Source organism: Egretta garzetta, unplaced genomic scaffold, assembly GCF_000687185.1.
Source record: "Egretta garzetta isolate BGI_Z169 unplaced genomic scaffold, ASM68718v1 scaffold511, whole genome shotgun sequence".
Classification (NCBI taxonomy): Eukaryota; Metazoa; Chordata; class Aves; order Pelecaniformes; family Ardeidae; genus Egretta; species Egretta garzetta.
The window spans coordinates 136513-151141 of NW_009258554.1; the positions used below are offsets into that span (position 1 = coordinate 136513).

Genomic DNA, 14629 nt, shown 5'->3' on the forward strand with positions numbered 1-14629 from the left:
AGCAGCACCTCCTGCATCCCAGTTAAGTGCTTCCCCCCACCGGCTTTGCACTTTCTCCTACCATCTGCATGGTCCTAATGCCAATATAGTCTGCATCACTGCTGCTGTGGCTGGAGAACCGAAACATTTAGGATGAAGATTCCCTCAGTGTCAAACTGCCATCTCTTATTAGAAATAAAACACATTTTTGTTATTGTTGGTACCAAAGAGAAATGAGACACCTGAGCAGAGGAATGAAAAACTCACAAATTTATTACAGTTATTTGCTATCTGTTTAACGATAATGCTGTTCTCTGTGCCAAAGTTGCCTTTGCTCAGTTTAGGAATAACGACCCCTGATACAATCTCTCAGGAATCCATTCTCAGAGCCTTGCCCATTGCTATTTATAACTGAGTAAATATTAGAGGATTCACATCTTTTGCCCTGAAAAAACAAGACCTTTGGCCTTAACAATTCTTTGGAAAGTGCTTCAGAGAAGGATGTTACTCTGCAACAATGTTGCCTTCCATTAAAATTTCCTCTTAAAATACATGGCCCAAAGGAGGAATGCTAGCCTCAAATATACCACAAATATGGACGAGTCTCCCTGCAGGCATTTGGAGGCTGTGAATTTTCCCAAAACATTATCCTTAAAGAATTAACCAACTCTCTGTTAGTCAGCATAGTTAATAGCCTCAAAAAAATAATTTTACTTTGCCATGCCATTGTCAGGACAGCTCACCAATTGCATATTGCATTGTTTTCCTGATTAAAGATTAATTATTCCTGAGGACTGAAACTGGAGCCTTTACACTTCTACATGCAAATAAAAATAAAAAAGCATCTGAGAGCCAGTACTGTCCAACCAACTTTTAGGTTGCTATTACTCCTGGTTTTAGACCCGTTCACCCTGCCTCTGCTTTCCCTCATCTCCTGACACAAGCTGGGACAGTCAGAGACTGGACACGCAGGCAAGCTATGGCTGACCACACCATCTCGGTACGTGCTTAGGACTCTGCCCTGCTTGGGAGCCTTCGATCTGCCTGATGAACACATCATAAAAGGCAGACTAGAAAAAGGATACAAGACAGGCAATGTGACTCAAAAGGCAAGCCTTTATCTGCTATTCACTCTCTAAGAGTTAATGTGGACACAATAGCCATCAGTTCTGCCACGTGTATGACCATGATTTCTTGGGACCCTTACAAAACATCACCCTTACAGGAAAAGTCAAGATCAGATCTGTGATACCCCTCATCCAAGACACAGCTCTTGATAGCGGACAGTCATTTCAGAGAGGTGTTCAACAAACAGGGTAACCATTCAAGGCAAGTCCCTTACTCACCACCTCATTGAGGCTGGCTTCTTCACTTAAGTTTTAAATCCCTTTAAATTGTTTTCCTTATTCTTCACCACTATAACTCTGTATTGTATTACTATTTTATAGAAATGTCCAATCCTTTTGGATCAGTCAATTTGCTACACATGACATCATAACCTCCACCTGTGTAGTCAGAATGATGGAGTTGCATCACTTGGAGCAATTTGTGCTAAACAGCAATTACAAAACAAGTGTACTCTGCGAACATTTTTTATCATCATCATTGCTTAGCAAGACTCCTATCAAGTGCTGAAGCAACAATCTTTTGAAAGGCAAATTTCCTCCCACCTGGCAAGCAGAATTGTTTTACATGTCCCTGTCAAACTAAAACCAGAACACCTAGGGAATAGAGTCATTGACTTTGAAACATACGCAGCAACATTATTATCTTAATGACATATAATAGTCTCCATATTCATAACCTTTCACTAGGAGAAAGACTAGTATGGCTGTCGAGCTGAAATAATTACCGCAGTCGGTACCCTATGTGTACACTGATGTGTGTGTGTGTGCAAAGATGACCACGTGTAGGTTTAATAACAAATAAGAGTTAGGCCTTCTCGAGGGAAGAAATGCTCCCTTCTCATTCAGGTAATGTCCAGGGGCCACAGGAGCCACAACACGGAAGAATTTCTCCAGATTACTGAGCACATACTTACTCGTAATCCTTAGCACACAAAACACTAACAAAAGGAAACATCAAGGTGGAAGAGTCCCAAATACCCAAGCAATTTCTAACAGTCAGTCCAATCAAGGACTACCGTAAAGTATCTTCCCCAGTGTGTTAAGTTAAGCTGAATACTAACCCCCCAGAATGGCCTCTTTCCACACCAGACCTCGAGTTTCAAAGGATACTAACCTAACATTAAAGTGCTGTTCATGATCGTAATTGTCTCAAGTGAACAGAAAATACCTCCAGGAAAAAAAAAGAAAAAATAATATATATATATATAAAAGCATTAATAGCATATCTCACCAGTTTTGATGCCCCTGAGCCTGGAAGATGCTGCCTCTTCAGCTCCCAAGGGATTCTTTGATTAACCAAACTGTTATCCCAGGCACTGGAAAGACATAAGTGTTTATGGGTGGGAATGAAGGGGGCACCAAAGACAGAAGAACTTTACAGTAAGAATGATCTAGAAAGCAGACCAAGCCGATCTCGATCCTTGCTGCTGTTGCTAGGTACTGTTGCACCACTGACTAAACTGACTTGCAGCCCCTCTTCTTTTTCCAGTGATTCCTCCATCAGGAAGAAGAAAATCCCAAGTGAGAAAGGGCAGACTGTACTATGCATCCAAAATCCCATTAAGGGAAAAGAGTTACAGGGAAAACCGCTCCATTCACCTGATCCTGCTGCCATGACCGTAACCCAATCGCAGCGTAATGCAATCCTGAGAACAGCCACACCAGCATCAGCCACAGAACTGAGAATTTTAATAGCCAAACTGCACCAATAAATATGGAGCCAAACCTTATTATGCCCCCATGATTCACTTCACAAAAAATATTTGAGGGAATTCCCTATTTGTTTTGGCTGCAGACCAACACGGTTCCTTGATTGCTGGCTGCCTCCAGTCAAAGATGCAAAAACGTTTGGCTGTTTCTGCATAGCTGGAGTGAATTTACAGTTTTTGGTGACAGGTTGTTTGTCTACCTTTACACGTATTTAGCCACTTTGTGACTGTTACACTGATAGAACAGCCACCTCTGAGTAATAGCCAGGATAAATTATAACAGCTTGGGCAGTGTATGGTGAGACTGGAAATTGCCTCTGCACAATGCCTCAGCGGGAGAACGGGAGGGAGTTCCTGGAAGAATAGACTCTCATATCCCACTTGGAGTAACATAAGCCAACTGGGAAGCTGCTCAGGAGCTCTGGTGGCTCCCTTCCCTTTTCATCTATAGAGGCAGAGAAAAGGTAAAACTTCCAAATGTCTATCTACTCAAAAGACAAAAGGTTGGTATCACAAAGTCCAGAGAAATTTTATCTGTTAAACCAGGTGAAGAAAGATCTCTCAAAAATGAGCCAGCTTCACAAGCAGCCTTTAATTAGACAAATGCACAGTTTGCCTCCCTGTTCACATAATCAACACAATCAGCAGACGTGTTTAAGAGTATTCATTAGACTAACTGGCTTGAGCAGGAGATTTAACAGATTTTGAGGTCTTATGAAGATATTTGATCAGAAGACTTTGATTTTGTGGTCTTATGAAGACATCATGCAACAAGATGACAAGGGAGTCAAAGCCTCCACAACACATACAGTACTGTCCTCCACCAAGGCTAAACACAACTTGTATCCTATTGTTTTACAAAAACAAGAAACACCTTTGTTGGCCTAAGAACTACCAAGATGGAAAATCACAGCTGCGTCCAGCTGAGGTGGCAGGAAAACTCTACTCTGGACCTTGCTAAGGCTACATCACAGTAAGAGCTGAAGAGATACACTTCTGAGGTTTGCCAAATCCAGGAGATCTGGTGAAAGGAATACAGCTTCCCCCTGAGCATTGCAGAGGTCCAGATTTCTGGACTATCTCAACCTCAATAAATCTCCCATTAAAGTCAATAGCAGTTGAATGTTCTAATCCAAACAAAAATCTAGATCTCTCCTTAAATCAATAAAACACAAAACTGCTCCAGTCATTAAAAAAATACAATGAGTGACAGGCTGTTCAGGAGTCATGTAGCTACAGGAAATGATCCAGTTCTTTCAAGTAGGAATTCAGCTTTCACACTGCTCACCCTACGTAACTTACAGTAGCCATGGAAAAAAGAATACAGTATCATTTACATATGATGAGGAAAATAAAAATTCAGAAGTGCAATATAGTGGAGTTAAACAGCATTAAAATCTGTAACTTTCTGACTGCTGAGATACTTCAGACATAAAGCTACATCAAAGGTGGATATTAGTCTTAATCAGAAGAACATCTAATTTCCATTCTAAGGCTTTCACTTAACCTTGTTTCAAATGATACCTGAACACCAAGTAATTCTTAAGTGCTCACATTCACAAGGTACTTAAGCATGCTCCTCACCAACCAAATAAGATTACTCACCTACTTCAATTAAGGCACACATTTGTTGAAGCAGAGCCAAAATATACATGCACACACATATATCTGACTAAGGACGTGTTTCTCTTTCATGGGCTGGTTTTATTCTGTAGTCCAAAGCACAGTGCCAAAAAAATAAAATAAAAATAAATACATTATGCCACCTCTCCAAGAATTCCTCAGTAAAACAAATTTAATTAATATAATTTACACCATTTATTTCCTAATTGCAATGACATTTTCTATGCATAATGTCTGTATTTGTGCCTTCAAAGGTATCAAAAACTGAATTCTCTCTTTAAAGGAAACAATAATGAAACATCTACGAAATGAAAGACTACAAATGAGGGAACACTAATGACTAGGCACGATTTGAGCCAGAGTAATGTTCTATCCACTTGCTGATATACTTGTATACTGTTTTATACCATATAGCCTGCAAAATACCAAAGTCAAGGGACACCAACAACTAAAAAGAGTATGTTAAATTAATCTATTTGGTTCATATTCAAGCAATCTCTGGATGCCACACCTACAGAAAAGCTGAGACTTAATTATCTTTCCTTCTTCTTTCCTAAAAGAGGCCAAAGTGTGATACAAATAGATTTACCTTATTATTTCTTTAATCTTTCCTACAGATCATCTCATCATTATATTTACTTAAATATTGATCAACTAATTACTAGGTTGTGGAAATGGATGTATTGGTACCAAACCCAAACAGTTGTGGAAATACAAACTTCCTCTTCTTCTTCAAGTTGTCAGTACTATTTTTCTTTCATAATTTCATAGCTAGAGATAGCTACTTCTAAACAGAGAAGCAGACCATTTACATTTTTATAAGCAAACTAAAGCATGTGTTTCCATTGCTCTTTTCCAAGGTGAAATTCTATTCTCCGTAGGAAGGAGGAAATGATCATTTTCAGAAAATAAAGTCATTGCAGTTTAGATCACAAGGCATTAGTCTAATATTTTTGAGGAATTCCTTCCCTTTGATTTCACTTGGCGAATATAACAAGCAAGCTGGATTCTGTGAATTACTTTTGCATACTGGAGCAAACTTTGTGCAAACATGGTATAGCACCACGATTCTCTGTAGGTCAAGCAAAACAGCCAAGTATATGTTGTCTCTCTCTCCCCTTCTTCAAAATAAAAATTAATTGTACACTACATAAAAATGTGTAAGTTTTCTGAGCCAGTCCTTAAAACCTGGAGTGCCTGTAAGTTGTCCAGATCAACTTAGAGCACAATTTTTTTAATGGTTTAGGCCATTTTGGTGACATGAATGAACACAAGATCTCATTCACTGTTGCAGTGCTGCTTATTTAATATCAGGTCAACCGAGGTGATATTAGCTGTAGAATCAAGTCTAAGCTCTGAGGAAGATGAGCTGCAGGGCTTCGCACACATTCCGTTTCACAAAGATGGGGCCCTACAGACTCATCCCTTCATGGGTCAGAAAGTAATAGTGTCAGGATGTTAGATACTGTTTGGAAATCTAGTTGCAGCACCGTAGTCTCTCACAGCAAGGCAATCCTGGTGGGCCTGTTCCATGGTATTAAATGTGGGAACACTTAGATGGTAGAGCCTGCATTAGGAAACAAACCCAATGGCACTGAGGGCTACCTACATCCAACTCTCTTGGAAAGGGCTTGACCCTCTTTTCCATAACCTAAATAAGGAAATAAAATGCCTTACTTCATTGCCACATCCATGAAATGCCTTTGAAGTTTTGTTTGGCCAAAATGCTGAGGACAATTCCCCCCGTTATGGAACAAACATGTAAATACCTATAGAAATCAAACTTAGATTTCTGAACATGTTTGGAGCCCTGGCTCAGGACTACTGAAGGAGGAGGCATGAACAACAGCCAAGCAACTCATTGAAACCATATCAGGTATGGCACTGATTCAGAGGAAAGCATTATATGTGCTGAATTACCCTGCTTTCCAGCAATTCTGGCTGCAGAAGTTCCCAGGGATTACTTGGCCTGGTTTTATTCTGCTCCTGAGATCAAAAGGCATCACAACCCAAGCGGATCCGGGCTGCAGATATTTTAAAGGAGACAAATGGCAAAAATATCTTTCAGTGCAACCAGCAGCAGCAGCTTCCACTTACGATCACCTGAAGAGACGACACAAAAACCACTGCCCATCACAGACAGCAACTCCTCTTTGATCTCCTAATAGCAAGCAACCCACAGTGCAGAATCACACATATACACAACCATATCTGAAATGCTTGATAGGGTAGTCATCCTCAGATGCAAATTCCCAACTCTTACAGCTGGCCAGGCTGAAAACAGAAATGTGACAGAAAGGTGTAACAGGTTTCAGCTTACAGACTTCTCAGGTGCTTTTGAAGATCTCCCTTAAGATGTCATTTTTCACAAGCTTTATACATAAAGCTTAAAGGGGCATACTTAAAACAGCAAAACAATAATTCTGCCTGCCACAGCAAGGGAAATTCTTTTATGCTTTTATCTTACTTGTTTCAATAAGTCCTTTATTTTCTTCTATAACAGCATTTAGAATAGACCTAAAGCAGTTTTGCCTGTTACTTGAACTAGAGTAGCACTTATTTTTTTTCCACAGTATTTTTCACTACTGATGTGAAAAAGCAGTTAGCCATAACCTTGCTCAAAGTACAGCTTTTAGTCCCTTTCACAACTCAAACACAAAGCTAAATTTCTGACAATCTGTGTTAACAATTTTATGACAACTCAACATGTAGACATTCGATTATATAACAGGAAAAAAAAAGCAAAGCAGGTTATCAGTTGTTTCCTTGTCAGCCTACAAAAACACAGCGTACGCATGAATGCTACACATGTAGGCAGAACCCTGTTTTAAAATCTCTGATCAGACATTTTTGGTTAAAACTCCACCACTCACCCATCTATCCTGCTGCCTCTATCAATTCTGGTATCAATCATTAGTAGAAACATTTGCATTTTAGAAAATAATGGCTTTTTTGAGGATCCTTTAAGTCTCACATATATTTACTCCATAGAAGGTCATGTCTTATTTTACACATTTTTCCCCCCGACACTTTTGTTCCATGTTTTTCTTTACAGGAGACTGAAAGATAGAGATTTTGTACATTTTTGTGGGACAACTGTATTGGGCAGCCAGCCAATTCCTAAGCCAGTATCAGCAGTGAATTTATAGCTCAAAGAAAAGAAAACTCTGAAGAGACAGGGGTTTGTGGGAGGGAGGTTTTGTTTGGTTTTGTTGTTTAAATCTGCAAAGCTGTTTTTGACAAGTTTGTCATCAGGCTCACAAAGGAAGAGTGGAATCTAAAGCATCATCTGCTCTGAAGGTTCTCTAGCACCCAGTCACACCACGCTGGACACCTCGCCCACACTCCAGCTCCTGTCCTTGGGGTTATTCCTACTTTGGTACACACAGGCAGACCTAATGAGTGCTCCCTGCACATTTAAACTGACCATTGGTAGTCTCTACTAAAAACCACGTCATTTTTACTTCACCTCTCATTTTCTTAACTTAATTCTCTGGAGCTTTAATCTGTGCTGATGTAAGGAACGAGATAGAAGCCAAACATTTTGCCTAGTCTGAGACTTTGCTACAGTGTTGAAACTTAGTCTTTGTTCATAAAAATGTAAGGTTTTTGAAGTGAAGGTCATCTTACAGGCATCAGTATGACAATTATAGTTCTACAAGCGGGGAATGCGCTGAGCATCAAATACTTAATTTTAACAAATGCTGTGTTGGCAGCAGGCACCCAGCATAGCTTCAGGAGAGGCTAAGTGTTGGATGGGACTGAAGGTTGTCTCAGCAATAGGAAGGCGTCACACTGTCACAAAGCTGTCAAAGCTACACATCTAGAGATAAAAGCACACCCCGAGATAAAGCAGTGAACTGACGGCAAAGCCTTACAACTTGTTGCTCCAGAGCGAGGAGGACAGCTAGGCAAGCAGATACAGCGGCAAGCACACTGAAGACAGAGTATTAATGGATGTTCACACTCCGGCTGAGACAGCTCTGGCCCTCCGCTCATTCCCATGCATTGCAGTAAGGGAGCCAGCAGTGAGTCATTTTTCCTAAGCATAGCTCCTGATCAATCCTAGGCAGCCAAGCATACACACGAGCGTGCAGGACAAACTCCCTTGCCCAGCGGTCCGTCTTTTGTCATATCCTCGCGCGGTGCCAGGAGGGCCCATGGGGCAGCGTCTCCCCACCGTCAGCAGGACCGCAACACCCCCTGAGCACACTGCACTCCTGCCAGTACCCCCCACCCCGCTTTTCAACCTCTAGCCAGCACTGGTTCAATGCTGAACACCAACTCCAGCAGAACAGCTTCTGTAGCACTTCCAGAAAAACACACGCACATGCTTTCCGACAGACTAAAAAATCAGAAACAGGCAGTTCTTTCCTTGTTTGGCTGCTGAAAGTCCGCTGCTTTTAAAGCATACCCTGCAATTTTTAGTCCTATTTCTGATAGAAGCATGATTCTGTGCCAGCTAAACATTTCAGAGGATCCAGAACATCCCTGAATCACTCCCCATATAATTAAAGGTAAATTTCTAGAGTTTAAAGTTTTTCGGTTTTTGGGTTTTTTGGTTGGGTTTTTTTTTGTTTTTTTGTTTTTTTGTTTTTTTTTTTTGGTTGGGTTTTTTTTTTGGTTTTTTGTTTTTGTTTTTTGTTTTTTGGTTTTTTGGTTTTTTTGTTTTTTTTTTACCAGTGGCTACAGTGTAAATCATACCCTCCTTTACAAGCTGAGGAGATTCTCAAGGACACAAATTTCACTCTGTTTCAGACTGGTACAGTTCACATAACGTCATTAATGAAACATTGGGAGATCTCAGAATATAAAGGTGAGAAAGACTCTCTCACAGAATCCCACAATTCCAGGAAAAATCCAAAGGCAGACTCCTGCAGCAACCAGAAGCAACTCAAACACTCTTCATGCAAAAGAGGGCAGCATATAACAGACATTTTCTATTTAAATGAACCAGAAAATAGTGTCTTGGGAACAGGGGAAAGAAGAAAAAAGAAACAATGTTTATTGGAAAACAGATCTACTGCAGCAAGTTTATTTTGAGACATTTGAGTTGAAACATGTTTGGGAAAAAATTGGAATGAGCCTTTTGAAAAAGATGCAACATTTTTTGTTGGTACTGCATGTTTTTATTTGGTAGGAGTCTACTTTATTCCACAGATTTTAAGACATGTTTAAGATTCCATAGGTTTAGTGTTACATCACTAATGGTTCATAATGAAATTCCAGGCAGTAGCAAAAAAAAAAAAAAAAAAGAAAAAAAATAGATTTAATGATAGTACCACACAAGATATGGATATGGGGCCCTTTGTGCAGATTTACTGATAGGAATGCTGAATGTGGGTTAAAATAACATAGCTGTCTGGCTCACTTGTGCACGCTAAAACATCGTGTGACAGAGCACAAGTTATGCTATTACTTGAATCTCTTTTAAAAAGCTAATCTAATTCTGCCCTTTGCTGGATTTTTCAAAAGATTTGTCGTTTGCTACCACTCTATGATTCCATGGACTACTGTAAAAAGTATTTTTCTTGGGTTTGTATCCTATCCATCTCCTTGATGAATAATATTTTCAATTATTTTAGTAGCATGTTTGATATTACTTGGACTGTGAGATTAGTGCCCTTCAAAGCACAGCGTGACATAGCAGAGAAAGCACTTGGCTGGCATCAACTCCAGACTCGTGCTGTCCCAGGAGTCATTTTTCTTTTTTGTGCTTCAGTTCCTCAGACTGACAAAAGGGAAAACAATGCCAACCTCCCTTCTTTGTCAAGAACTTTGAGACCAACACAGAGAAAGAAATGCCTGACAGCTTGATCTTAGTGACATTTTACACTATAGAAGGAAGGTATATTTTAAAGATTTCTTTAAAAATAAGTAATAAGAAAACTATTTAACATCTAACAGCTACATAGGGTTGAAAGTTATTGAGAATAACCATCTATTCTCTGCCAGTAAATAACCTGAGTCTGGGAAAGATGACCTACCAGAGTCCGAAGTGAGATAAACTGGCATCAACATATAGGAAATTTTCTAAACCCAAAGACTTTCATTGTAACAACCCTTGCTTCAGGTCTGAAAGAGAGTTTGATATAACATCTCAAATTGTTGCTTTGTCAGTTCCCCAACAAATAATTCTGATTAGAGTTGTTTGGTTTCATGTTTTTATGCCAAGGGCGGATAAAGAAAGCAAAACACTGTAGCAATACTGAGAAAAAAGGTCTGTGGAACAAAGTATTCAAAGAACGACCTTTGCTTTAAAACACAGGAAGGGACTATGTTGTCAGATCTGCGACAAGTCATGAATAATCCCAGGGTGATATTTCAGGACCAGTGTAAAAAAAAAAAAAAAGGCAGCAAATGAGCTGTTGAAAGTCTCCTCCTTTGAATACAACGATGTTGCTCCTAGGCCATCCAGTGATCCACACGTTGCAAGCATCAGACAGACCTGAGCTCACAGCAGCTTCTTCCATTAGGGTCCTGACAACGCTAAGGAGATTTACACCAAAGAAGATGCTTCCACCCAGTGGAAATACTCCTCATTACTGGGCAGCAGGGGAAGCACACAGCCCAGCTTGTTACAGTGGGCTGGATCCTGCAGCTCAAGCTCCCACAGAATGCAACTCCTGTCTTGCGTGAATGTCAGATAAGCATAGTACAGCCCTTCATTATTTGGCTTATTATATATACACATAAAAGGGGAAATAACCAAAGCACAGACATGGATTTCTGGCATAGAAAAAGGTGCGTGGATGTACGTGAGGACAACAGAAAGCAGAACACAGTAGACCTCATCTTTAGCTCTTTGAAGGACACACTTTTTAATTTTGGTTAAAAAACAATATGTAAGGGAGAAGATATAGAATCCTCTGCTAGGCTTATAACTAGTGCCTTGCTGGTTTGTGCAGTTGAACAAAACCTGAGTATGTTTAGATTAATTGTTTCAAAAGCTTTTAATGATTTTGGCTGCTTGTGTTAAGCTGCTGTAAGAGCATTTGATTTGCAGGGTAATGACAGCCAGGTCTAAAATATCCTAATCAGACATCCAAGAATCAAGGCATTTCAAAAATAACTTGGAAAAAAACCTGCCCTTTGTTTTGGCCTCTCCTCTTTGACAGAAAGAGCATCCACTTGCCAAATTAAGTAAGGAGAAATATGAAACAGCAAACAGACCTTTGACCTATCGCAAGAGCCAGACTATTGTTTTACATCCCGTGACTGTCTGTGGCAGCATAAAATGTGAATTTAACAAGACTGTTTGGGAGCTTTAAATTATGCACACACACTCATTCTGCTGGGGTCAAGGATTTTATGGGGGTTTTGTTCAACTGATCCATTTTACTCTAGAAGAAGCGGTGGCTTTTTTATTAAACCATCACAATTTCTGTGCAGCATTTTCAAATCTGCCAACGACAACTCAAAATAAGTAGGTCTGATATGTTTCTATATTAGAATTACTGTCTACTTCACTGATTGACACTGAATTAAACTGAAATCAATCTGAAGTATCAGGCATACTAGGATGTGAAATGAAAATGCTCTGCATTTATGCACCAAACATTCATAGAGAATTTACAGACACTTAGTAGCTGAGGGTACAGATATCCAGAAAGCTGGTGTATTATGGCCAGAGGTTACTGCTAAAAACAGTCAACAGCCAAAAATCAGTAAGACTGCCAAAGCTGAGAATGGACTACAACTGGAGAGGAGAGAACCTTCGTCATCAATTTCAACAGGGCCAAAAAATCAGCATCTGTTTCTTACATGTTAACTTTCCCTTTACTTAGAAATCACTAAATAGTTTCATTTCTTGATTTTAAAGGAATCATGAACACTTATTCTGACCATATTTTTGTAGGGTTTTTTTTTTTTTATATATAAAAAGTTTGGCCTCCAATAAAAATCTATTTTTAAATCTAAATTCTGTGATGTTTCATAGGCAAACTATTTCACGATCGGATCCAAAACTAACCGAAGACCTTCCATCAGGCCCTTCATCCTGCAACTACCGAGAACAAGCGCTGCCAAATTACACCCTTAGATCTTTGTTTCTGTAAAGAAGCCAGGACCGTCCATGCTATGGAACTAAAGGACTTCCCTGCTCTGTGGAGCCTCAGACTCCAGCTTTATTAACCTGACTACAGCTCCTTGGAGGGTTTCTTTACATTGGAAGTTATGAAAATAAATGTAAAATACATGCTTACACATCATTAAAGCGAGTTTTTGTTCCTTTTTAGGCTACAAGATTAAAAAAATTATGACATAAACAATAAAATGGAACTTACAAACCCCTAAACAATAAAGAGTTATGCACCATGGAGTTGTTTCTGGTCAACTTTCCCCATAAAAAATGAAAAACGCATCAGAAATGTGCAAAGTCAGCATTTCTGATATTTGTCAACTTCTCTGTACCCCTTATGTATGCAGCACTTGCATATATTAGGGTTGTTATCCAGCCAACAGAAAAAAGAAAAAAAAAACAAAAATGCCCAAAACCCAAAAGACTGTCATGTAACTAGCCTACTAGTCCAGAATCAGCTTTCTAGTTTTTCCTTTTCCATTTCATGTGTAAATTAAGAAAAAATCCTCAGGCTTACTATGCCTCAGTCTCTTCTGTGTAATCCGAAAGATACTTTCAATGAGGTTTGGCACAAAATTCACTCTTGTAAAGATCTTTGAGACCTTTTAGATGAAAAGTGCTTTTACACATAATGTATTATTAATGACATTTCACCAAATGTAAAAGGACTCCATATTTGAATGCCAGAAGATTATACTTACTCATTGTAAGCAGCTTTTTTTTTTTTTTTTTTTTTACTTTTTTATTTCATTTCAGAAAACTAACAGTCTGCTTGAAAGGGTGTGGTCAGCTTTAGCTTCTGATCCCTGGATTTCTGGGGACATTTACCAACTGTTTCAACCAAACTCTTTAATAAGCTGTAGACCTACCATAGCACCTACTTTCCCCAAATGACCAATACCTTATATCAAAACTAAACTGCCTTGCCGCAAAAACAACAGAACTTCTATATATAAAAGCTAATGGTTGATTCAAAGAGAAGGGAAAAACAATTTCAATAGATAATTATGCCTCAGTTTACTACACATTGATGGTCTGCTCAAGAGAAACCTCCTCCTTCTACTTGGAAACTGAACTATTCCTCAAATTTTCCATACTCAATGCACCTTGACAGTTTTTCTCACTTCTCTGCTTTTAAGACAATACAGACTGACTGCTGGCTTTCACACCGGCTCTCAACAAGTGAGAACTATAATCCTAGATCATTAACTCCTCCTCTGCATTGTAGAAAAGGTATCTTTGCAAAAATAAATTGTCACTCAACTGAATTCACTTCCCCAAGAAAGAAGAAACTCCCAACAGGAAAGAGAATATTTTCAAACTCCAGGGCTGTGGGAGGATTATAATTGTGGCTACATCTCTCTATATTATAATGAATATGAGACAATGAAACCTTCCCCTTGGCAGGAGGTACAGGATTGCCCATGGCTGAATGAGGATGCATCACTGCTGACCCACTCTATGTGCATGCAAAACACAGCCTGACCAGGCATAACAAAAAGAACTCGAGTAACTTACAGCAGCAGTAGTCATAGAATCGTTTAGGTTGGAAAAGACCTTTAAGATAATCAAGTCCAACCATTAACCTAGCCCTCCCATCCCACCACTAAACCATGTCCCTAAGCACCTCGTCTACCCATCTTTTAAATACCTCCAGGGATGGGGACTCAACCACTTCCCTGGGCAGCCTTTTCCAATGTTTAACATCCCTTTTGGTGAAAAAAAATTTCCTAACATCCAACCTAAACATGCCCTGGCGCAACTTGAGGCCATTTCCCCTTGTCCGATTGCCCATTACCAATGAGAGAAGAGACCAACACCCACCTCACTATACCCTCCTTTCAGGTAGTTGTAGTCAATATAAAACAGCAAAGGGCTCAGCCAGAGAGGGCACAGCAACTCTCTCATCCCCCTGATCCTGAAGCCACTGGAGATGAAGTGTGTCACAAAGCCAGCTAGCAGAGTTAACATTCATCTGCTTCCTGGCACTGGTGTAGAAGAGTTCAAGGAGAAGCGGACTTTAGAAGACCTCTATGCTTGGTGCTTGCAATTGGCCAGTCCAGTTCCTCCGGGGCCATCCTTTCTGCTTAAACTCTCCCCCATGATGTACA

The 14629-nt window shown here is 39.7% G+C and overlaps 1 protein-coding gene across 5 annotated transcripts in view; it reads right to left on the reverse strand.

The window, feature by feature from the left end:
• LOC104134387 (caldesmon-like) overlaps nt 1-14629 on the reverse strand; it is a 200711-nt gene that overhangs the window by 132686 nt on the left and 53396 nt on the right. For 2 of the 5 annotated variants that reach the window (XM_035903383.1, XM_035903380.1), the window contains exon 2: nt 2338-2422. The exons of the other annotated variants lie outside the window; for them this stretch is intronic. The gene's annotated coding sequence lies outside the window, so the exon portion shown is untranslated. The remainder of the gene's footprint in view (nt 1-2337; nt 2423-14629) is intronic. 5 annotated transcript variants of the gene reach the window in all.